Source organism: Globicephala melas, chromosome 3 (genome assembly GCF_963455315.2).
Source record: "Globicephala melas chromosome 3, mGloMel1.2, whole genome shotgun sequence".
Taxonomy (NCBI): Eukaryota; Metazoa; Chordata; class Mammalia; order Artiodactyla; family Delphinidae; genus Globicephala; species Globicephala melas.
In genome coordinates, this window is record NC_083316.1 from 72,431,563 (window position 1) to 72,457,564 (window position 26,002).

Genomic DNA, 26,002 nt, shown 5'->3' on the forward strand with positions numbered 1-26,002 from the left:
TCATTTAAAAATAGTGTTTACTTCATTTTTATACTCAACCTTTAAAATGTCCACTTTTCCCCACGTTTAGTAATGTATGTATTTAATTCTGAGAATAGATGCATATATTTTATACGTAAATAATAGTCATGTTTTGAGTATATGACCAAACATTTTTTTAGTGATTGGGGTTATTTTGTGGTCAGCTGATTGAAAATGTTTGGAGACCCACAGGTTCTCCCAGAGAGGGGTGGTTTCAATATGGGAGTGACAAGATGAATTTAGACTTTCCTGAAGTTTATTCTGAAGAGGTTGAAAAGAGAATATACCATTTATTGAATCGTTAGGTTCTCATTTGAAATCATAACCCAAAAGAATTTAGTTCTCTTGGAAAATTAAATTGTGTATCATTTTCCTGAATACTCAGTATAGGCTTAATGTGAACTAATTAATTTTTGAGGAAGAGGATATATGTGGATGGATAGATAGATGATGATGATAATAGATAGATCGATCAGCTTTGACATGTGATCATGAGTAGTAGCTTCAATCTTCAGGTTCTTGGAATCTTTTTAAAGACACATATGTATATAATTTCACAATTTTACTTTAATCTTTAATAGCAATAAACTGATTACTGACTAAAAATCTGGTTTTTTATGGGAATTAATTTTTTTTTTTTTTTTTTGCGGTACGCGGGCCTCTCACTGCTGTGGCCTCTCCCGTTGCGGAGCACAGGCTCCGGATGCGCAGGCTCAGCAGCCATGGCTCACGGGCCCAGCCGCTCCGCAGCATGTGGGATCTTCCCGGACCGGGGCACGAACCCGTGTCCCCTGCATCGGCAGGGGGACTCTCAACCACTGCACCATCAGGGAAGCCCGGAATTAATTTTTTGACAGTGGTGATGGCAAGTTCTTTTGTCAGCATTTCTATTTCCTACTAAAATTTTGGTCAGATATTTGAACTTTGCAACTCACAAGAGAAAGAAGGATAATGTTAACCTAATCTGAGATGGTCCTTTTGTTAACTAAGTAGTGGCCAAATCTTATTTAATATAGAAAAATAGAGTTCTAGTTAATGTGTTTTCTGTCTGTTCTACAAAGAAACATGGTGAAGAAGTCTTAATAGAGAACTATAGCATCTTAAACATATTTGATAATGGTTTTACCAAGGAAAGTAATGATGGCTGTAAAATCAGTGTGGCTCTATTTTTAAGTGAAGTTCTTCAGGAAAAGGAGATAGGCAGCATAATGAGAATTCTATTTTTAACTTAGGTCAGTTCTTTCATGTATTGACAATATGTGACTCTTTCAGACAGACAACTTGGCATTTACCTTTTGAACTCTTTTGTATTCTGTAAACATTAGGAAGGATCAGTTTGTCTCTTGATCCAGACATTCTCATCCAGACCTCATGTGCTGAATCTCTGATCAGTTAACCTTTGTTTATTCAAAATCTATTAAAAGGTGTGATTTGGATCTGTTCTCTCAATATTTCCATAGAAACTAAAAAATCGGTCTATAATATTATTTTACATACTGGCTTATCTAGAAGGAGAATAAAGTTTATTTTAGCTTTTGGTAATTTTTATTAATATAAAACATAAAATGAATCACACAAAAGTTGACCTTGAAACTTCTCATTTGTTATATTAGTGGTTTTAATATTATTACAGCTGAATTTCAAATAAGAAATATTAGATATATAATATTTCCTCCCTTTATTTATGTATTTATTTTGGCTTCTGCCTTCTGCCTTCTTAGCTTTCTGCATCTCCAAAAGAATACACAATTTTTGAATCAGAAATGGTATCATGGACTTTTTTCCCCTTGTCCTCTCAGGAAGTTAATTAAAATGGGAACTGTCTCAGGTCCCACAAAAAGTGTCTTCCTATAGCTCAGGTTGAGGATACACTATACATAGGAGAACAATTGCAAAGTCTCCTGTGGGAGCAGCCCCATAATGATTAGAACATTGAGTCTGCAGTGCAACTACCTGGGTTCACATCTTGGCTCTGCCAATTCTGAAATGCCTGCTGTGGGCAGCTGACTTAATGGGGCCAATCTCAGGGAGTTGTTAGGAGCATAAAATAAAAATTAAAAAAAAAGAAAGCATATAAACACCCTCACAAGGTGCCTAATACATGGTAAGTACCTTATAAATAAAAGGTGTTGTTATTATCATCATGTTTGTGGAGAGGAGAGAACCTTGTTTAACAGAGGTGTTTAAGGAGATAATTAACTTCTCAAAAAGACTAGTGATGAAAAGCAGAAAGCTGATACCAGGTCTCCTTGTAATGAAGGAAGGGGGAAGGGAAAGGAAGAAGAGAAGCAGCTGAATGGGAGGACCTGAGTAGACTTGTAGCTCCAGTGGCCTTTATGATTTTAAATGACAGTACCAAACATTTCTCTTGACCGTCTGCCGGCATCAACTTTTGCTCAAAGTTATTTAAGTCCAGTTATTCAACCTATATTGTCCATGCTTACTGCCGTAGAGTAGAAATTTGGGACTTTGAAGTTTCAACGTGAAACATATTTTCATTCTCCGTAACACTCCTTTTCATACTGTATGAAAAGTAAGACTAGATAAACATAGTAGGTCTTGAAAAACTATTTTCTAGATTGAATTGAATAAGAAAAATTGTTCAGAAGCAAATCCTAAAATCAAAGGATGACCATTCCTACCTTTGAAGAAGAGAACTGGAATATTCACAATTGTATTATTAGAAACACATTTTAATGCTTTATTAGGCACTGTTCTAGTCCCTTTGTACATACATACATATATATATATACATATATACATATATATATATATATATATCAACTTATCTAATCCTCACAATTATCCTAGGTACTTACTGCCATTTTACAGATGAAGATATTGAGGCACAAAGTATTTAACTTTCCTGAGGTTAAACATCCATTAAATGGCTTAGGATGTAGCTAGGCTCCAGAGCTCATGCCCAGACCTCTGCGTTCCATCACCTCTCTTAACCTTATTCTGTGTTAATAAAATACACATAGATTTCTGATCATTAAAAGGCTCACTGTAAAAATTATGTGCTGCACTTAACCAGGAGTTGGTGGTTTTGCCGGGCAATTTGCGCCCCAGGCAAACTGTGTGCAGAAATGAAGGTCAAGTGCCTTCTCAATGAGTTAATACTGAGGGCACGGTGGAAGCAGTGCTCTGCATTGATCTGGGTCCACCCTTGGAATGAAGTGCTATCTCACATGGTAGCAGCACTTACACTAGCCATCAGAGAATTAGCACTTTCGTGGATTTCACTCCTAACCTAAAGCATAAGCCTGAATTTGTAGACTTTTTACTGCAATTATCCTGTTATATCAATGTTTGCCATTTTCTTAATGAAATTTCTTATTTTTATGGTTTGGTAGAAGTTACCTAATTAGGTCTAATAGAAGTTTTACTTCTGAAAGTGGTAGCATTTAAAAATTAGTTTTGGGGGGACTTCCCTGGTGGCCCAGTGGTTAAGAATCTGCCTGCCAATGCAGGGGACACAGGTTTGAGCCCTGGCCCGGGAAGATCCCACATGCCGCAGAGCAACTAAGCCCGTGCGCCACAACTACTGAGCCTGCGCTCTAGAGCCCACGAGCCACAACTGCTGAGCCCACGCACTACAACTACTGAAGCCCGCGCTCCCAGAGCCCGTACTCTGCAACAAGAGAAGCCACTGAAATGAGAAGCCCGCGCACCGCAATGAAGAGTAGCCCCCGCTCGCCGCAACTAGAGAAAGCCCACGCACAGCAACGAAGACCCAACGCAACCAAAAATAAATTAATTAATTTAAAAAATAAGAAAATAAAAATAGTTTTGGATTTAATGACTGATATAGAATTGTAAAATAACTTTAGAAGAGTACTGATTATATTAAAATTTTAAGAAATGTCAAGTTTTTTTTCTCAATTGCAAGAAATGTAAATTTGATATGGAAACCTAGGTATCCTTCATTCAGAGTTTTTCAGCTGTGTGCCTTGTAAGCCCCATTGTTACAATTCATGCATGTCTTCCCGTTGCAGAGTAGTTTTCTAAATATATCACAAAGGGTCAGCTTCCTTTCTGTAGAACCTCATTCTAAAATGAGTTCTATGTGAGTGTCCACAGGGAAAACCAAGCCAACCCAAAGTCACTGTCGTGTTCATTTTATTTGAAAATATTTAGAATTAGTTGTTCATAGATGTGTGATACTTTTGTCCTGCTTCAGCATCATAAATCTTTGCAGGTGAATTATCATGCTATACTGTTTTGTCACATGGCACAGATTTTAAAGTTTTGATAAGACCCTCTTAGCACAGTTACCCTGACAGTGAAAATCTAATCCTTTGTTAGGTATGTGTGGTAGTGGGTGGGACTAAGGTAGTGGATCCAGGCTTAGCTGAATAACAACATAACTTTATTGAGGGAGGCTTGACTCTATGCCAGCCACTGTGCTAAAGCTTTCCTGGAGACCATATCATTCAATCACAACAAATCTTTCAGTGAGCTTCTCTTATTGTCCCTATTTAAAGAATGATAAACCTGAGGCTCAGAGAGTTTATTCAGCTTGTTTAAGGTCACACCACTATTAAGTGGTGATAAACTCTTTGGTCCTTAATTCCAGACTAACGAATTTGGATATTATACATAGTGAAGCATAATTGTACAAGTGTATTACTAAAAATTATATAAGAAAAAATTTTGTAAATATGATTATTTTATCTAATAATTAACCTTTAATAAAGGAGATATTTCCCCCATTTCTCATTGGTTTTCATTTACCAGAAGCTGCTAGATTCTTTTCATTAAGTTTATAGGTCAAGTGGTTAACAATCTTTACACAGAGCTTTAAATCTGCCAGATACGTTTATTTATTAACAACAATAAAAACAAAAACAGCCTGTTTTCCAAGAAACCTTTTCTAATTTAACAGTAGTCATAGTATCATGATATTTTAATTACCTTCAAGATCTCGTAAAAGACAAATTCTCTAAGTAACTGTTGGAATATTTATGGACAAGGAGAGTTTATAGTCTCTGCCTGCATGCTCTCTTCAAAACTGGATGTTGTGATTCTTTTTCAGTTACATATTTTATGTATATATATGTTTGTATATATTGCTGTTTGCCACACTCACCATCCTGTGCTGGCTCCTGGAGTCCTTGTCTCTCTCCTTACTTCTCTGCCCTAGCTAACAAAACTGACACCAATCATAATTAATAAGTAGGGGCAATGTCCGTTGCTGATATCCTGAAGAATGCAAAATGATCTGATATTTCTCCTAACTATACAATAATGAGTTGGACCCAATAGGCCACTACTGTTTTGTGATTTATTCTTGTAAAAACATTCAGTGTATATTATGCATAAAAATTCTCCAAAGGCTGTAATTTTGCAGTGGCAATGCAAAATAACTAAATAAAACCTTGGGAATTTTTTTAAAAAGCATATTATATGTATATATATATATATATTTATATATATATTCTTTTTTGGATTCTTTTCTGTTATAGGTTATTAAAAGATATTGAATACAGTTCCTTGTGCTATATAGTAAATTCTTATTGTTTATTTTATATATAATGGTGTGTATCTGTTAATCCCATACTCCTAGTTTATCACCCCCCTCTTTGGTAACCATAAATTTGTTTTCTATGTCTGTGAGTCTATTTCTGTTTTGTACATAAATTCATTTGTATTATTTTTTAGATTCCACATATAAGTGATATCATCTGTTTGTCTTTCTCTGATTTAACTTCACTTAATATGGTAATCTCTAGGTCCAACCATGTTGCTGCAAATGGTGATATTTTTTTTTTCTTTTTATGGCTGAGTAATATTCTGTTGTATACACATACCACATCTTCTTTATCCATTCATCTGATGGTGGATACTTAGGTTGCTTCCAGATAAGTTGTGATGTTTATAATTTTTTCTTTTGCTTTCTTTGTTTTTCTTTTAACTTTGAGAAATTTAAACATAGTTAAACTTTTTTTTAATATTCATTGTTATTAATTGGTGGGAATTATTACCTAGAAAAGACTAATTATCAAGACTGTAATCTTAAAGTAATCTTAGAAAATATAATGTCTTCAAATGTAGTGTAGGATAACTTTTAAAAAATTATTTGTTATAGGATATTATCATTTTTAAACAAGAAATAAATAATTTAAAATAATCAATATTCTGGTTTAAACGGACATTGACGTTAAAATATTATTTTTAAATTTGTGTTGAGTGTGGAGTTTGGCTTAAGAATTCAGTGGTTGTTTAATTCTCTGACTTAATATTACTTATTAATCTCTGTGACCTTTGATCAGAAATCTGGGGAAGAGCCACATGAACTGAGCATGATAAAGTCCATGACCTTGTTTGTTTGTTTTTTTCATTGTGTCTGAAGGCTAAACTCTTCTAGGAATGCAAAAGCACTCTGCAAAAATGAATGCTGTGAGATTGGTAGAAAAGGGGTGGGAACAAAGTAAAAAATACACATCGAATTCTAAAATTAGCCACTATTAATCAATGCGCTGCCCACCAGGGGCTGTTGGCTGGCCTGTGGACCCTCCCCCTCCCACTGGGATGCTCTGGGGAGGAGGAGCCCAGCCTCGTAATCACTGGCTTTGCCCGTGTAAGTGTACTACGTGGGCATGCTTCATCCTTAGGCAGAAAAATTACCAAAATCACTTCAGAAGAGTAGATTGGTTGATTTTACTCGTAAATATACATGTAATTAACAGTTCAGCATTTCATAATTTATACGTGTAAACATTCAGACTCCAATAATAAGTCTTCTGGCCCTCCTTAACAGCATCATTTGTTCATACTTTCAAGCCCTTGAATGTTTCTGATGCTCCTATATTTGGAGTTGACAGGTTGTTGTTTAGGTGAGTGTGGGCCAGGAATCTTGACCTCCTTGCAGTGTTGCCAGGAGATTTTCTCTGAATGTGGACTAACACCAGAGCTTGGAGAGATGTGGAGGGGATATTGGGATGTGGGATGCTTTTGGCTTCCCCACTAAGTATTCAGTGTAGCCACTTTGTAATATTTTTATGGGATTGCTTCTGGAATCCCATTCTAGTGAGTTCATTGAAAGTAAGGATTATATTTAATAAGGCAATGGCAATTTTTGAAAACATAGATTTAAGATAACAATTTTTATTTAATTTGAAGTGGCAACAATTAAGGTGATTTAATAACATTTAAATCAACTATGTGATTTAATAACATTTAAAAGTATGAAGGTATTTTGAAATTGATAACATCATTACACTAAATAAAATCTAAAAGAAATGTAGATTTTCAACAGTTCCACCATCAATAGATCAATTGATTAGGATCCTTTTGTGATAGAGCCTTGGCATTTAAATATTTAGGAATCTCTGCAGGTGGTCTCATGTGCAGCCCGGTAAAGAACCAATGTTTTACATAGTTTTCACTACAGTGTATATATTATTTTATATTTTATTTATATATATGCTATTTTACTTAATGTTATAGCAAATACTTTCAGTGCTTCTTCATAGTCTTCAAATGTTTCATTAAAATGTCCATATATGTATATATCATAATTTCTTAAAATCGTTCTTACAACGTCGAGTGTTTCACGTGTAAGCCAGTAGAAAACAATGGTGCAGTATCATTTGATTTCTGTTGGATCATTTCCAGACCAAATCAAAGAGAACGAACAAACCTTGCTTTTCATGGTTGCCACATTGCTTTCATAAGGGATGTAGCAATCACAATACTATCAGCAGTGAGTGCTTGTTTCACCACAAATTTCCTGGAATTGGGAATTATCATTTACTAAACACATGTTAAATCTTCATTATTTTGGGGACTCCAAAAATGAGAAGGGGGGAAAATGCTGCAAATAGCTACATTTACAAATAGAGCCATGGGCAGTTCCCTACGAGTAGGGGGATGTACGTAATATGTGTCTGTAAAGATAGATACAGGTATGTTATTCTAATTTAAAAGTGACTTTCTAAATCATTACCAACAAAAAAATTTTTAAATGCAAATTACCTACAGCAACCAAGAATGGATGAAAATTAACTACCGTGACTTATGCTAGCCATGTGTTAGCAGTTGGAATACTCAAAATAAGCAAACAAGATTGTGGTAAATCAAAACAAAATGAACAGGTGAAATCGGCTTCACATTCTTAAGGTTTATATTAAGCTCTAAATCTGACACACTGCTGAAGAAGTAAGTTTCAAACCCAATAATCTCTTTAATTGAGAGACCAAACTTCTTTCCTTAAAAGAAAAACCACGTAGAGCGTCTCATCTTACGTTGTTTATTACCCCTTGACTATAGAAAGCATGCTTCTGAGTAGAAAGAAGGTTATTGGCTAACAAATACATAGAAAAGCAGATGTAAAGAGAATATCTCTGAACCTTTGAATTGGACTCCTCTTCTTCCCCCTCCTCGTCCTCTATCATTTTTATCATCATCATCATTTTTGTTAAAGGAGCATTTGTACAGTACTATACTGAGTACTTTCTCTGCCTTATTTTATTTCGTCTTTATCATAGCTGTTAGGGAGATGTATTTCACGGTTTCCTTTTTTAGATGAGGAAACAGCATGGAGAGAATAAACACCCAGTTCAAGGTTATACAACCAGCAAGAGCAGAAGCTGGAATTTGACTGAGGCCTATCAGATCCTAGAGTCTATCCTTCTAATCCCTGCAATCAAACATCTAAGTGGACTTTCTGAGACTGTTTGGCTCTCACAGATGCTGTGATTTGGGTGCTAGATCATTACAGTCTGGTGGCTATAGAAGGTGCTAATTCCTATAGGAAGTAGTCCCAGAGTTTTGGACCAGCTCTGGCTCTAATCATCCTCCAGAAGCATTCCTTGACTTTCAGGAATCCTGCAGTGGTTTTATGACAAGCCACATCTGCTAGAGTAAATGAAGGCCCAGATCCAGAGAGAAATGATCTAAACTTCTATTTCCCAGACGCTAGTTCTCTTTTATTAACATTCACATCACTAAGTTTAAATCTTGAGGCTATTTTCAGTGATTTCATCTCTTGCATCTTCCATGTCTGTGAGTCACCAAGTTCAGTAGGAGAGGTAGGTACAAAGATTAGTGTGGAAAGACTAGATTTTGAATGTAGCTATTTCCGATTTTGAAATCCAGCCCCACTATTTACTGTTTTTGTAACTTTGGACAGCTAAGTTACTTAATGTCTCTGTGCCCTGGTTTTTTGTTCTTAAAAATGTATATAACAAGTGTTAAATGAGATATCTGTATATAATTTTTTTATACAGTTTCTGGTACATGTAGGCTCTTTATCCCTGGTATTTTTCACTCCACAATGATTATTTAAACCGTTCTTTTACATTTCCACTTCTAATATCACTACAGCCAAGGCTTCCCTCTCTTCACTTCTTAGTTAGTGGAACATATACATATACCAGCCACCAGGATCTTCTCAAATAATCCTTTAACTATGTCTTTCCTTAGTTTAGGAATTCGGTGTTCATCACCCAGAGACTTAATCAGTCTGCCCCCAGGTCCTACACTGGACCATCCTGCCTAGTGTGCCTTTCTCTGATAGGGATTTAGGGATATATATTGTGTCTAAAAGTACTCATCCCAACCCATTTTGTCAGCCTTAGGAAACAAGGCACGTTTCCCAACATAGTCACTGCTCCTTATTGCTGTACTCCATTAATTGCTATAGATCTGTTTTCTTCTATAACCACTTTTTTGTGCCGTAACACAAGCTTCTCTAAAAGTTTACCATCTTTGATCTTAAAAAAAAAAAAAAGTAGTATTGGGGACTTACCTGGCACTTCCACTGCGGGGGACTGGGTTCCATCCCTGGTCGGGGAACTAAGATCCCCACATGCTGCGCAGTGTGGCCAAAAAAAAAAAAGTAGTGTTTATTTTAAAGTGAATCCTTTAGGCTTTACTGATGCCTTCTAGTTCCCAGTTTCTATTTGTGCTTATTCTTTCCATATTTGTGACTGTATAGTCGATTCTGTCTCCTCTCAGCCTTCTCCTCTTGAATCTTAAAGACTGACTTTGTCAGGTAGTCACTGCAGCACCTCTTCCATCCCCTTCAGCATTTTATTTGATTGATTCCAGATATTATTACACATTGACTTTTACAAGCATAAGAACTTTTTCTTTCTGGGTCGATTATAATGCATAAACCTTTGCTTGGGCGCTTTGTAGCAGCATAGGGCTTTGAGGAAGTAGCCTTCAAGGACCATAATATTTCATGTTTATCTTTTAAAGCTGGCAGAAAGCTCATTAATCAAACATGGAGTTTGGGCTAAGTTTCTCTAAAAGTTTTTTTTTGTTGTTTTAATTTGCCTACTAAAGATCATCCCTCGGTTTTCTGACTACACATAAAGCATTGTGAACTACCCACTACCCCAAATATCAAACCCAAACCTCTTTTTCTAGTTTTTAATATTTTCCAGCTACTAATAGCATCCTTCCTCTCACCTGTATTTAGAATGATGGAATCATAAAGGACCAAGGAACTCATCTGGTCCAATCATTTCCTTTTTGCCCAAGTCTACACTCTTGTTCCTATCTCATCTCTTATATACTTCTCTACTATATTCACTTCTCTACTATATTCACAAATAGTAGTGAAATAGAAAATCTTGTCCAGTCATAACAGCAATTTATTCTAATGATTGTAGGGATGGTATTTAGATGGAATTAGAAATTTCAAAAAGAAGTCAATAAGAGAAAATAATGTTGGGAAATGTAGTTCGTATATATAAAATTCTTGTACTACAGATTCAAATTAGAAGTTCACTTTCTTTTATTTTACCAGAATCTTATAGTGATTGTAATTTTAAATAAGAAGAAAAACAACTGAAGTTTGAAAAATTAAAGTTCTTCCTTGAAAGTAATCTCTTACCTTGATAAAATATACTACAATTACTTAATGTACTTATCTGCGATTCAGGTGAGATTTAGTTTAAGCTTTGAGCTTAGTTCCATTAGAGGAAATACAGACAATAGCTTGAGATCATCACTGCTAGAATAAATAGGAAAAATATTTTGAAAGAGGATTATTTTGCAGTACTCTTGAAAGTTATTTGTATAAAACAACTTGAATAAAAAAGATATTTTTTTTCCCTTCAGAGTCAGGTTTTACTTTCCATTATTCTGAATTCTGCTGCCTCCTAGAATTTATATAATTTTATCAGATATGGGATTTATTTTTAATATGCTAATGGAGAATGATTAACACTTTATTGTTTATTCCTATAATGAGCTAAGCTAATCAGAAATTTATGTTTTGTTAGATGAATTGAAGTTATAATCTTGTTAGTATTTTTTTCTCTAATTACTGAAGAAACAAAATTCATTTTTTTTGTCATAAAATAATTATTTAATTTCCTTTAAACTGAAAAGCTCAACAGAAACAGTGCAGCTAATGTTTAAAATTTAAACATGGAATTCTACTCCATTAACTAAAAAAAAATCTAACTCAAGTTCTTCTGTACTTACTAAAATTTTTCTTATAAATGTCATTAACAAACTGCTGTCTGCCAAATTCAATTGTTTTTCCATTTCTCATCTTTGAAACTGTTTACAACATCCTACTTTGTGAAACTTTTTTTTCACCCTTTTAATTAGTTTCAAAATTTTATTATAAAGCATATAAACTATTAAAAATGTGAGCATTGGGCTTCCCTGGTGGCACAGTGGTTGAGAGTCCGCCTGCCAATGCAGGGGACACGGGTTCGTGCCTCAGTCCGGGAAGATCCCACATGCCGTGGAGTGGCTGGGCCCGTGAGCCATGGCCGCTGAGCCTGGTGCGTCCGGAGCCTGTGCTCCGCAACGGGAGAGGCCATAGCAGTGAGAGGCCCGCATACCGCACCAAAAAAAAAAAAAAAAAATGTGAGCATTCATGTGCCCCCTACCAGTTTGATAAATAAAATATTATCAACAGAGTTCAAAGTCCCTGTGTGTTCTTCCCTGATGGTAATTTCCTCCCTGCCCAGACAGAAGTGTAACCATTATACCAAAATTTGGTATTTATCATTCTCATACATTTTTTATACTTTTACTGAGTATGTGTGTACTCCTACCTCAGTATGTCATATGTCACATTTTTATGTTTTAACCTTTATGTAAATGATATGAAAGTGTGTGTGTGTTATTTAGCACCTATTTTTGTATTTTTTACTTGACATTGTTTTATGAGATTTGTCCTCTCTTTTGCTTTTTTAAACTTCTTTGACACTGTTTTCTATTTGCTCATTCACTCCCCCTACTCATCTCCTTTGGTTGGACCCTCCTCTTCCATTGGTTTTGTTCCTAGGACCCTATAACTGACAGTACCTGCATTTGTAACTAGCACCCATGTGATCTGATACTGCTGGTGCTCAGGCTTTAGAAATAGTATCTATATATTTGGTTCTTGATGCATTGACAGGAACTGTATCTTGTTCGATTTGGAGTCCTCAAAAACTTCTACAGAGCATCTGTTACATAGTGGCTGTCAGTACATTTATACTGAGTGACCAGGTTTGTATTTCATCTTGTCTTCTCTGGAAATATGTTGTCATAAGAAATTATGCTTGGAATTTGGGTGTTTTCAACACTAAACCAACCAAGTTGTTTATCTCCATGAGAAATAGAAGCATATTTTGCCCCACCCAGACCATGTCCTTTTAAACTTGTGAGCATTACATGTATGTGTCACATAAATTGGATAGAATAAATTGCAGGTTATGCTCATAATGTTTGCTATGCTTATAAGGGATCCATTAGCTAAAAGGATATTTTCATACACAAATGTTAGGGTAAGATTTAATATATTGTATATAAAAGATAATCACCTCTAATTTAATATGTACTATAAAATTCCATCACAAGTTACAGATTTCCTATGAATTCAATTTAAAAGGAATTGCTTTTTTTAAAGAGTAAGGGAAGCATAATCTAGAATTTAAAAATATACTAGAATATATATGTATATATATATGTATGTGTATACACACACACAACTTGGAAGTTGAAAGGTACTGTTAGTATTTTTCTTTTTTAATTTTGCTATTTATGATTAGGCAGATCTTCTCTAAATAGGTTTTGGTCATGAGTCGGTCCAATGTGGATTATACTGCTCTGAGTATATTTAAGTTGTTGACTAATATATAGACACATGAGTATTTTTTTCTGTACAGAAACATTTTGTTAAGGAAAGTAGGGTGATAACTATGGGCTACAATCAAGGAAGATTTGTATTTATGTTTATATTTTAGCTTATTTGTTCATCCATGTTCTGCTTTAAAATAGAGGAATTTAAGGTGGCCAGTCTATATTTAAGTATGCATTAAATTCAGCCGTGGGTTTTGGTTTTCCATTGAATGGACTGACCTGTTAAGATTTCTTTTGTTGTTTGTTTCTGTTTTCTTTAATATGATTTACCTAAAATTCTTTGGAAAAAAACATGTTTCGTAACAGTACTGGTTTAAGGACAGATCATGGTGTGATTCTTGATTCGACAGCTTCCTGAGCTATAGGACGTGAGGTGCAACTTTCTCATTAGATACACTTGATGCCAATATTTACTTTCAGTGTTGGTCTAACAAAATTTAACAAAGGTCCTTTTGGCAAACTGAAAAAAAAACAAATATAGTGAAGGAGTATGCCAACTTAAAAAATTGTTTTCATTATGGGCTTATTTGTCCAGGAACATTCGTACACAATCTTCTACACAATTCATAATAACCAAGTGGTAATGCCTTTTTATTGTCTGGTAGTTTTGTATGCAGATTTTTATAACTCAGTATTTAATGTATGAATTTGTCTAAATGCAATAATATTGTTTTATGCATGTGTGTTTAAGTTTCTTACCCCCCAAAAAGTGGCCAAATGTTGGTGTTAGCCAAATTTTTAAATGTTAGAAAATTATTTTTAGATTTACATGAGTCCACATTTCTGAGTGGGTAATATAATTCTCCTTTGCTCACGTGTTAATTTTTATTGTCCTCATCAGCTTGGTCTTGCACTCTTTTTTTAAAATTTTTATTTATTTATTTTTGGCTGCGTTGGGTCTCTGTTGCTGCGCGGGGTCTTTCTCTAGTTGTTGCAAGCGGGGGCTACCCTTTGTTGCGGTGCACGGGTTTCCCATTATGAGGGCTTCTCTTGTTGCGGAGCACGGGCCCTAGGCACGCGGGCTTCAGTAGTTGTGGCTCTCGGGCTCTAGAGGGCAGGCTTAGTAGTCATGGCCACACGGGCTTCGTTGCTCCATGGCACGTGGGATCTTCCCGGACCATGGCTCCAACCCGTGTCCCCTGCATTGGCAGGTGGATTCTTAACCACTGCGCCACCAGGGAAGTCCGGTCTTGCAGTTTTATAAATGACTCCATTTAATGGAAAAGAGGATATATTGTAGTTTCAAGTTTAATAACAATTTTCCTGGGTTTTGAAGAAGTTTCTCTCATGATGTGAGACCCTATATAATATGGATTATTCAACTCAATGAACACTTGCAGAGAACCCACTATGGGCAGTGCATGTTGCGGGGGGCTAGGGATAAACAAAACCTGACTTTGAGAAGGAGAACCCTAAACAGATTGGTTTACTACAGGGTATCAGTGCTAGAATATGACTTAAGAACAGGTGCCATGAGAGCTCAGAGAGACGGCTACTTCATTGATCCCAAGGTAACTTGGAATAGATGACATCCCAGCTGATCACTGAAAAATTAGCTTAGTAGACTTTTGATAAGTGAAGCAGAGGAGAGGGGAAGAGGAGCTACTGGCTGCAGTGTGTCCAGGTAGAGAGAGTAGCCTTGGTAAAAGCAGGCAGCTCTGACAGAATTTGTCATGTGTTGATGGAGAAAGAAGATCAAAGTTCAGTTTAAGATGACTGGAGTGAGTGTAAAGTAAAATTAGGCCAAAGTGGGAGATGAAACTAGACTGGTAAGCAAGAGCTAGTCGTGAAGGTCCGTGTATCCAAGAAGCTTGTATTTTACCATCGATGGGGAGACAGTGCAGATTTAGAGTAGAGGGGTGATATGAAAGGAATCAATTATCCAAAAGTTCGTCATTTATCCAAGAATATAGCTAGCTAACTTAATGGAGCTTCTGTAAAACAAGTGTCTTTTTTTTTTAGTTCAGTTCTTATATTGCTGCCTAAATCGATGAATTTCATTAGGCAAAAATGTTTAATTTCCTAAGAGTAATACAGTTCTATTTAGAAATTAGTAAGTCTTTTAAAATCACAAATGCTAAGAATAACTTTTTGGTATTATCAGTGCTTTTGAGCAAAATTTTATACAATGATTAAATTGAAATATGGAAAGTAGAGACCATTCAACAACATGCAATTGATAACACAGTTTCTTAAGAGAAATATTTTAATAATTTGTCCATTCCTTCTTCTTTGATTAATTCATAATTAGGTATGTTTCCTACCTGGTGGGCAGACATGAAATAACTATTCCTGGGCAGGCATATGCTTGAAAACCTTTGCTATATATTGACTGAGAAAAATCACTGGCAATTTACTGCTGATCTAAATTTGAGCACCTGAAATCTTAACACTTAATTGAATATTTAGTGGTCATAAAATAAGTGGTCCATAGGAGCAGAGGTACCAAGTTAGAACAGCACGAACCATAAAGAACTCTGGCTTTAGGTTTTCACTTTACTCACTTGGTTTTGTTTTCCTTCATCACACAAATTGTTATAAATTTTCCACTTGCTAGAAAGGATTTCTCAAGCATTGCTGGACAGTTTAGATTATTTTCCTCGTAGATAAATCTGTATGTAATCATTTTAACAGGTGAGAGAATTCAAGGAAGTGGTGACTTGCTAGGAAATGAGTTCGCAAGGCTGTAAGTTGTTTTTTCTTTATTGGTATGATTTCCCAAATATCCCATTTCATTTTCACGTGAAAGGTACTTTTCCATCTTGTCACTTCTACATTGAACAAGTCTACCCGCTAGGAGGCGCTCTTTCCAAACTCTATTTTTCGAAGCACCCGGAAAACTTCCCCAATAAACCTTGTGGGTATTTATTCACCTTTTCTGTTTCTGTTTCTAAACGAAAGATGTTTGCACGCAGTCTCTATTTGCTAGTGGAGACAGGTCTTTTTATTGTTGTTAAAGCAACAATAACAAAGACTGCCAAATGTTTTGGTTGGTGCCTGTTTTTCTAGGTGCTAGTTTTTGGACAGAGATATTTAATTTTTAGAAAAACACAATCTATTTGTTAGCACATGTTCACTAAAAGTTCTATTAATACCTTTAAAATAGTGATTCTCTCCCCAGTATTTTTTTCTCTTAGGTAAAAACATATAGATCTCTAAGTTTATCTCAGTTGTGAAGAGTTGAGGATATTAAGCCACAATAGCATGCAATGTTACAAAAACTAAACATTGATTTGCGTTAGAAAGAGCTTTCAGGTTCAAAAAATCGTCAGAGACTGTAAGATTGGTGTGTAGTATATATACACAAACATAAATACAGTTTAGAATGACCAGACCATAGAGAACATTTTCTTAGTGGCTTGTGAAGGTCAGTCTTATTACTGCTGGTCACAGACTGATATAGGCAGGCCCCTTGTGATAAGGATGCATATAAAATTAAACTAGAGTTATTAGTGATGTCCGAAAAAAAAATCACACTCTGAGTTTTAGAGATAGTAATTAATGCAGTTATTGAATTTTTAGATAGTTTCAGATTTCTATTATCAAAGATTGTAACTGAACATTTAAAATGCATTTCAAATTGAAATTGGTTGGTTTACTTAAAAAGCATGATTTTTCAAATTTGTTATATCAGAGTTAGAGGCCTGGCTCCAGGTATTCATTCATTTATTGAGTGCGGACTGTGTCAGGTCCTGTTCCTGACTTGGTTTAGAGCAGCAATCATAAGGACAAAATCCCTTTACCTGTGTTTGTATTTGGTAGTGGTGGTGACAAGGGACAAGGGTACATTCCAGGTTGCAACAAAAAAGGGTTAAGCACTTGTAAAAGGTTGAGAGTAGTAGAAGCTAAGCTACTTTATACAGAGAGGCCAGAAGGGTCTCACTGAAAAGGTATTATTTGAGAAGAGATCTGAAGGAAATGAGAAAGAAAGTCATGCATATAACATTCTGGATAAAAGGAAAAGCAAGCAGTCCTGTGGTTTATTTTAGGAAGAGTCAGAGAGCCTGGGCCTGGAGTGTGGAGGAGAGTGGTAGCAGAGGAAGTCAGAGAGATGTGAGAGGGCCTAGTAGACGGGATGTCACGGGTGGGATTTGTGCAGAAGAATGGGCTGATCTGACGTAACTTTTCAGAGGGTCACTCTAACTTCTGAGGTGAATCTCAGAAGGGGCTGGGATGAAAGTATGAAAACTAGTTTAAATTGTTTTGCAGTGGTCTAGGCAAGAGATAATGGTTCTCCGTGAACGTGAGGAAGTTCCTTAACTTTGTCGAGGCTGTTTCCTCCTGTTACTGGGAGATAACGAGACCTATGTATCAACTTGTTTTGAGGATTAAATGACAGAACATGCTGGGTTAATTTGGCCAAGACTTTGTGGGACTGATTCATGTAGAAGGTCATCTGTTGAGTTTTATATGCAGGTACACGTGCACACACACATATATATTGTATATATATTTCACCCAGTCAAAATCATATCTTTGATTATTGCAAGAATCAGTCAACTTAGTGTTCTCTCAGTCTCCTGTCTTCTCCATCAAATACATTTTACCATGAATTGTGTTTCTCAACACAGTTCTGAGAATGTGTTTCTTTGCCTGCATGCTCCCAATTCCCAAACCTGTGATGGTTCCCTGTAACTTAGCATAAAATCAGAACTTTTGAATCCAACGTTTGAAAGTCTTCGGTGTTCAGTTTCCTTTACCCACTGTTTAAGCAATGCCAAACTTATTGCTATTTCCTGTAAATGCCCGGCTCTCCAATCCTTCTGTTTTATTTAGGGTCCTTCTGCCTGGTATGTCGAGGGTGTGAATCTCCGTTCACCCACACAGATATGTAAGGAATATGACTCTATTTGATCATAGCTGAATTGAGCCCCATTCTGCTTGGGGCGGAGGTGGAAACTTAATCTGGCAATTCTGATCTCCCTTGGCTTTTTTCCTGTGGCTGTACTTAGGTTCTTGGGGACTCTAATAATTGTAAGCCATTGGGGGAAGGAAGGCAGGGACATCATTCTGGTCCTCTGCGGTGATCCATTGGCAATAACATGCTGGCTGGCATCCCCGAGATGTCTGCCATTCAGCTGCTCTAGAGTTGGAGACTAAGGTCTTCACTTCTGCTCCCTCAGAGTGTGTAGTTATAAGCACCACCCTTCAAGGGTGAGTAGTACTGGGATTTTGCATCTCCTTATAACACTCACTCCCAATTTCTGTAACCCCTGGGCCCTAACTGCTAGCAGTGGACTGAGGGGAGTAGCTGTAACTTATCTGGGCAAGTTTTGCTGTCTTATATAGAGAGGAGAGATTGATTATGCTCTTGAAACTTCTGGAAATTCATAGTCTGTATGTTCAACAGGAAAACATGGGCATGTGATTTTCTAATAGTTCTTTTGTTATTGTTTTTAGTTACTAATTCTGTAGGCACCACAGAATTTATACCTTTACCCCTATACACACACCTATGGTATGTGTTCACCACAGTTAGGAAGATATATTGAGCTTTTATAGATAGATGTCCAAATGTCTTATGTCTTAAAGCAGTGTTTCTCACAAGGTGGCTGGAGGGCCGACTCTATCAGGGTTACTAGGAATGGTTGTTTAAAATGCAGGTGTTACAGAATTTTTGATTTAGAATCTCCCATGATGAAGATTGATAGTTTGTAATAAATTTCCAAGGTGATTCTTTTGTACCCTAAACTTTCTGAATCATCGCTGTAAGTTGTAGAGAAAGACAGTGACCAGAAGACAGTGTTCTTCCAAACAACCCTTTTGATTTCTTCTGGGCCAGGATATTATGGATTGTGGATAACATTTGGTTAATTGTTACTGGATTATTAATTATTTTATTATCTGTTTATTTCCAGCTTAAATTGTAGTTTTCTAAATCTGTATTTACATCTATACCTTTCAAATTTGTTACTTTATGAATTTTTGTATCTCGGTATGATTTTTAAAGTGCTATCAATTTACCTATAAACATCTTCCCCTTTTCATAGCCAGTATTGTTTATTTGTGCCTCTTTCTTGATAAGCCTTTCTCTAGGTTTATCTATTTTATTTATATTTTCAAAGAACAAGGTTATGGTTTTGGTTACTGTCTCTGCTTTTTTCCAGTAAGTTTTTTTATTATTTATTTTTCTACCTAATTTATTTACATTTAAATCTTTAGCTTTTGAATTAAATTATCCCTTTTTAGTTTTGTTTTGTAAATAAGTGCAATTAAGGCTATAAATTTAGCTTTCAGTGTCACTGTAGCAGCTTTACAATATAATTTGGTACCTTCATTTAGTTCTAAATATTTTGTGATTTTCATTTTAACTTCTTTAATTAGTTTGAGAGCACTTTTTTTTTTTTTAATGTTTTTAGGACCCCTCCATGTGATCTTCAAAATCTCAACGTTATTATGTGGTAAAAAAAACTATGAATTCTGTAGTAAAGAATCCATTACAAATCCAATGTTTGGATGATGGGATTTTCTGGTTGATACAATTTTCTGGTTAAAGAAAAGCTATCTTAAATCCTTAAAAGATTTTCACAAATCTTTTGAAGTTGTGTTTGTTCAAGTTACTACCCTACCTGCTCGATAAAGCCCTAAGGGCTTCCATCATCCCCTGAATAATCTGACTCCACTGCCCAGTTTACTCTCACACCCCTCTCTCTCCCTTTTTTTTTTTTTACACCTTTATTGGAGTATAATTGGTTTACAATGGTGTGTTAGTTTCTGCTTTATAACAAAGTGAATCAGTTATACATATACATATGTTCCCATATCTCTTCCCTCTTGCCTCTCCCTCCCTCCCACCCTCCCTATCCCACCCCTCTAGGTGGTCACAAAGCACCGAGCTGATTTCCCTGGGCTATGCGGCTGCTTCCTACTAGCTATCTATTTTACCTTTGGTAGTGTATATATGTTCATGCCATTCTCTCGCTTTGTCACAGCTTACCCTTCCCCCTCCCCATATCCTCAAGTCCATTCTCTAGTAAGTCTGTGTCTTTATTCCTGTCTTTACCCCTAGGATCTTCATGACATTTTTTCCCCTTAAATTCCATATATATGTGTTAGCATATGGTATTTGTCTTTCTCTTTCTGACTTACTTCACTCTGTATGACAGACTCTAGGTCCATCCACCTCATTACAGATAACTCAATTTCGTTTCTTTTTATGGCTGAGTAATATTCCATTGTATATATGTGCCACATCTTCTTTATCCATTCATCAGATGATGGACACTTAGGTTGTTTCCATCTCCGGGCTATTGTAAATAGAGCTGCAATGAACATTTTGGTACAAGACTCTTTTTGAATTATGGTTTTCTCAGGGTATACGCCCAGTAGTGGGATTGCTGGGTCACATAGTAGTTGTATTTGTAGTTTTTTAAGGAACCTCCATAGTGGCTGTACCAATTCACATTCCCACCAGCAGTGCAAGAGTGTTCCCTTTTCTCCACACCCTCTCCAGCATTTATTGTTTCTAGATTTTTTGACAATGGCCATTCTGACTGGTGTGAGATGATATCTCATTGTAGTTTTGATTTGCATTTCTCTAATGATTAATGAAGTTGAGCATTCTTTCATGTGTTTGTTGGCAGTCTGTATATCTTCTTTGGAGAAATGTCTATTTAGGTCTTATGCCCATTTTTGGATTGGGTTGTTTGTTTTTTTGTTATTGAGCTGCTTATAAATTTTGGAGATTAATCCTTTGTCAGTTGCTTCATTTGCAAATATTTTCTCGCATTCTGAGGGTTCTCTTTTGGTCTTGTTTATGGTTTCCTTTGCTGTGCAAAAGCTTTGAAGTTTCATTAGGTCCCATTTGGTTTTTTTTTGTTTTTATTCCCATTTCTCTAGGAGGTGGGCCAAAAAGGATCTTGCTGTGATTTATGTCATAGAGTGTTCTGCCTATGTTTTCCTCTAAGACTTTGATAGTTTCTGACCTTACATTTAGGTCTTTGATCCATTTTGAGCTTATTTTTGTGTATGGTGTTAGGGAGTGATCTAATTTCATACTTTTACATGTACCTGTCCAGTTTTCCCAGCACCACTTATTGAAGAGGCTGTCTTTTCTCCACTGTACATTCCTGCCTCCTTTATCAAAGATAAGGTGACCATATGTGCATGGGTTTATCTCTGGGCTTTCTATCCTGTTCCAATGATCTATCTTTCTGTTTTTGTGCCAGTACCATACTGTCTTGATTACTGTAGCTTTGTAGTATAGTCCGAAGTCAAGGAGTCTATTCCTCCAGCTCCGTTTTTCGTTCTCAAGATTGCTTTGGCTATTCGAGGTCTTTCGTGTTTCCATACAAATTGTGAAATTTTTTGTTCTAGTTCTGTGAAAAATGCCAGTGGTAGTTTGATAGGGATTGCATTGAATCTGCAGATTGCTTTGGGTAGTATAGTCATTTTTGCAATATTGATTCTTCCAATCCAAGAACATAGTATATCTCTCCATCTATTTGTATCATCTTTAATTTCTTTCATCAGTGTCTTATAATTTTCTGCATACAGGTCTTTTGTCTCCTTAGGTAGGTTTATTCCTAGATATTTTATTCTTTTTGTTGCAGTGGTAAATGGGAGTGTTTCCGTAATTTCTCTTTCAGATTTTTCATCATTAGTGTATAGGAATGCCAGAGATTTCTGTGCATTAATTTTGTATCCTGCTACTTTACCAAATTCATTGATTAGCTCTAGTAGTTTTCTGGTGGCATCTTTAGGATTCCCTATGTATAGTATCATGTCATCTGCAAACAGTGACAGCTTTACTTCTTCTTTCCCGATTTGGATTCCTTTTATTTCCTTTTCTTCTCTGATTGCTGTGGCTAAAACTTCCAAAACTGTGTTGAATAAGAGTGGTGAGAGTGGGCAACCTTGTCTTGTTCCTGATCTTAGTGGAAATGCTTTCAGTTTTTCACCATTGAGGACAATGTTGGCTGTGGGCTTGTCATATATGGCCTTTATTATGTTGAGGAAAGTTCCCTCTGTGCCTACTTTCTGCAGGATTTTTATCATAAATGGGTGTTGAATTTTATCGAAAGCTTTTTCTGCATCTATTGAGATGATCATATGGTTTTTCTCCTTCAATTTGTTAATATGGTGTATCACGTTGATTGATTTGCGTATATTAAAGAGTCCTTGCATTCCTGGAATAAACCCCACTTGATCATGGTGTATGATCCTTTTACTGTGCTGTTGGATTCTGTTTGCTAGTATTTTGTTGAGGATTTTTGCATCTATGTTCATCAGTGATTTTGGCCTGTAGTTTTCTTTCTTTGTGACATCCTTGTCTGGTTTTGGTATCAGGGTGATGGTGGCCTCGTAGAATGAGTTTAGGAGTGTTCCTCCCTCTGCTATATTTTGGAAGAGTTTGAGAAGGATAGGTGTTAGTTCTTCTCTAAGTGTTAGATAGAATTCACCTGTGAAGCCATCTGGTCCTGGGCTTTTGTTTGTTGGAAGATATTTAATCACAGTTTCAATTTCAGTGCTTGTGATTGGTCTGTTCGTATTTTCTATTTCTTCCTGATTCAGTCTTGGCAGGTTGTCCATTTTTAAGAATTTGTCCATTTCTTCCAGGTTGTCCATTTTATTGGCCTAGAGTTGCTTGTAGTAATCTCTCATGATCTTTTGTAATTTCTGCAGTGTCAGTTGTTACTTCTCCTTTTTCATTTGTAATTCTATTGATTTGAGTCTTCTCCCTTTTTTTCTTGATGAGTCTGGCTAATGGTTTATCAATTTTGTTTATCTTCTCAAAGAACCAGCTTTTAGTTTTATTGATCTTTGCTATCGTTTCCCTCATTTCTTTTTCATTTATTTCTCATCTATCTTTATGATTTCTTTCCTTCTGCTAACTTTGGGTTTTTTTTGTTCTTCTTTCTCTAATTGCTTTAGGTGCAAGAGAGCACATTTTTAAAAAGGTTTTAAATATTTTATTTTTATTTTCCTGCTGAGCCCTAATTTAGTAATATTGGGTCAAAAGTATAGTGTGAATGACATCATTTTGAAAAACTTTTTTTGAGATTTTAGTGGGAATCTTGTACAAAGTAGTTTTTATCAATATTTTCTGTTAACTTGTCAAACTTTTTGTTTGTTCACACCTTTTCTGTCCTTACTATTATTTTATCTGCTTGATCTATCAGTATCTGATAAAAGTGTTTTGAATCTTTTATTTTGATTGGGTATTTCTCACTATCTCCTTTGAATTCTGTCAAGTTTTGCCAAATATGTTTTAAGATTACATTGATATTTTTCATGTATTTTGATAGTTTTTTCTATTACAAATATCCTTTTATCCTTTTAATGCTTTTTTCTTTTAAATTATATTTTGTCCAATTTTCTTATTGCTAAGGTAGTGTCTTGTTCTTGTTTTAAGTGTATTTCATATTTTATTTTCAGCCTTTAGTGTGTTTTTGTTTTAGATTCTTGTAAACAATTAATAGCTTGATTTTTTTTTAATAAATTCAAGTATTCTCTCTCTTAATAAGTCAGTTTAGTCTATGTACATTTATTGTGATTACTGATACACTGGATGACGTCTACATTATTTTATGTTTTCTGTTTATCATCTTTTTTTTCTTTTCTTCTTAATTTTTCTCTTTCCCTATCTTCTGGTGAACTGATAATGCCTTCTTCAGCCTCTTATTTTTTTTTGATAATTTAGAAATTGTGGATTGTATTAATGTTTCCTCATAAATTTTAACATGTATATTTAATTGTGAAAATTTTAACAGTATCTATATTTATTATTTTTGTCCTCTTTCTAATTGAAACAAGTCATCAATGTTTTGTTTATAGATTTTTTCAACAAGAATTATTATCATTTGTTTAGTACATAGATAAAAATTTTGGCCCATTTTTGCTGTGGCCGAAACACTTGCTGTGTTTATCTTTGTTTCTTCTATATTATACCTTCCTGATGAGTTTAATTTTCTTGTTCCAGAAGAATATACTTTAATAAGTCTTTTGGTAAGTATGTTGGTGCCAAGTATTTCAGTCTTTTTGTGTCTAAATTATATTTATTTTTCCCTCAGTTCTTGAATAACTGTTTGGGTCAGTATGAAATTTTAGGTTAAGAGTTATATTTCCTTGGCACCTTGCAAATATTGCTTCATTGTTTCTTGACATCTGTTGCTGCCTATCTGTCATTCTAACGTAGATAATTTGTATTTTACTCCCTCGGGTAGTTTTTTTTTTTTTTTTTTTAACATCTTTATTGGAGTATAATTGCTTCCTTGGGTAGTTTTTAATGTTCGCTGTTTTATTACAATATGTTTAGGTCTATATTTATCCTTATTTATTCTACTTATACTTGAAGTGCATATCAAGTAATGACATGTTTTTCATTAATTCTGAAAAATTCTAAGCAATTGCCTTATCCCAAATTTCTTTTTCAATTCTCTTTTTCTGGAGGATATATTAGGATACTTTCCAGTATCTTACTTATTCTTTCATAATTTTTAACCTTGTCTTTCTGTGCTGCATTTTGGGTGAGTTTTTCAGTATTTACTACCCTTTCATTAATTCACTCTTTGATCCCAGCCTAAAATTATCCCATTTATTGCATCTTTTAATTTCAATAACTGTATTTTTAAATGTCAAGGTTTATATTTTTTCACATTTACTATTCATATTTCATTTCTGTGTATATTTTGTAGACTCTTGTTGTTTTTATTGATAATTTTGTCTGCACTAATTCTGGCCATCGTTAACCTACTCTCTTAAGATCTTTGTCAGATTGTTTCATGAAATTAATTTCATCTGGAGCACATTTATATTCAAATAGCTGATTTTATTGATTGTCTTTATTTTCATTAGATTTATTCATGTGTTTTGAAATATTGGTTGGCAGACTCATTTTGAGCAGCAGGTTTTTTGTTTTCTTTCTCCTCCTCTTTTTCCCTTCCTCTATCATCTCTTCACGTCTAATAGTACTGCAGTGGCTTCCACCCAAAATTTAGAGCCCCCATTCTGGAACTCAGACTTACAATAACAAAGTAGTACGGGGGATATGGTCAGTCTAATCTTGGAGCCAAATGATGACTTGGCTCAGTTTCTGGTCAGGAGGCTGTATTGGTGTTTTCACTTACCCAGTCTTACAGCTTCATAAAACACTAACACAGGTGACAGTTGACAGAAACTGTTTCAGTCTGTTTTCAGGAAGTTGAGCTAGAGAGGCGTCAACACATGCCACGTGCAGTCCCCCATCTCCTGTGAAACATTTTAGTTTCTCTTTATCCCACAGGAGCTGAAATTTCTGATGTCTCAGCATACTTCCAGACCCATAGCCCAACAAGATCACTACTTCAGCACCTGTCCAGTTCCTTGATTTTTGTTCCATTTCCAGTTCACTAAAATAGTCGATTATATTTGACCTTGGCTGTAATTTTTGCTCTTCCCACCCTTTTTTAAAAAAAACTCCATTGTTGGTCTGTATTTAAAGTGGACTTTCCTCTGTGACGCTATTGTGCATCTTGAATTGGAAGTCCCGAACAGCTTGTTGGAGCAAGAGGAAGAAATAAAGAAATAATTTTGAGTTGTCATTCAGTAATTTTTAATGTCAGTTAAGGCAAAAGTAACTTTTTTATTTACTGGTTTTCATTCTAGTTGTAGAATTCATTGCTCTGAAAAATTCACTTTCATTGCCTTGAAGTGTTTCTTATTTAGATTGACTCAATTTTAGAACTGCTTGGTTTTGACTTGTAATTTGTTGCCAAATTTAATACACTACCATAAGTATTGAAGAGTATGCTTTTTGGAGGGAAAGTATAACAGCAAGGCTCACAATGTTTCACTGTCAAAAGAGGTATTATTTTATTAAAGGCTTCCCTACTGAACACTTCTATTAAAGCTTTTTGTGATCTACTCTGGATAATATTACTCTGCTTCCTCAGCCAGAGCC

The 26,002-nt window shown here is 35.4% G+C and overlaps 1 protein-coding gene across 1 annotated transcript in view; it reads left to right on the forward strand.

Annotated features, from left to right (window-relative positions):
• Positions 1 to 26,002, forward strand: part of ADGRV1 (adhesion G protein-coupled receptor V1) — a 564,815-nt gene that overhangs the window by 323,543 nt on the left and 215,270 nt on the right. The gene's annotated exons all lie outside the window — the stretch shown is intronic.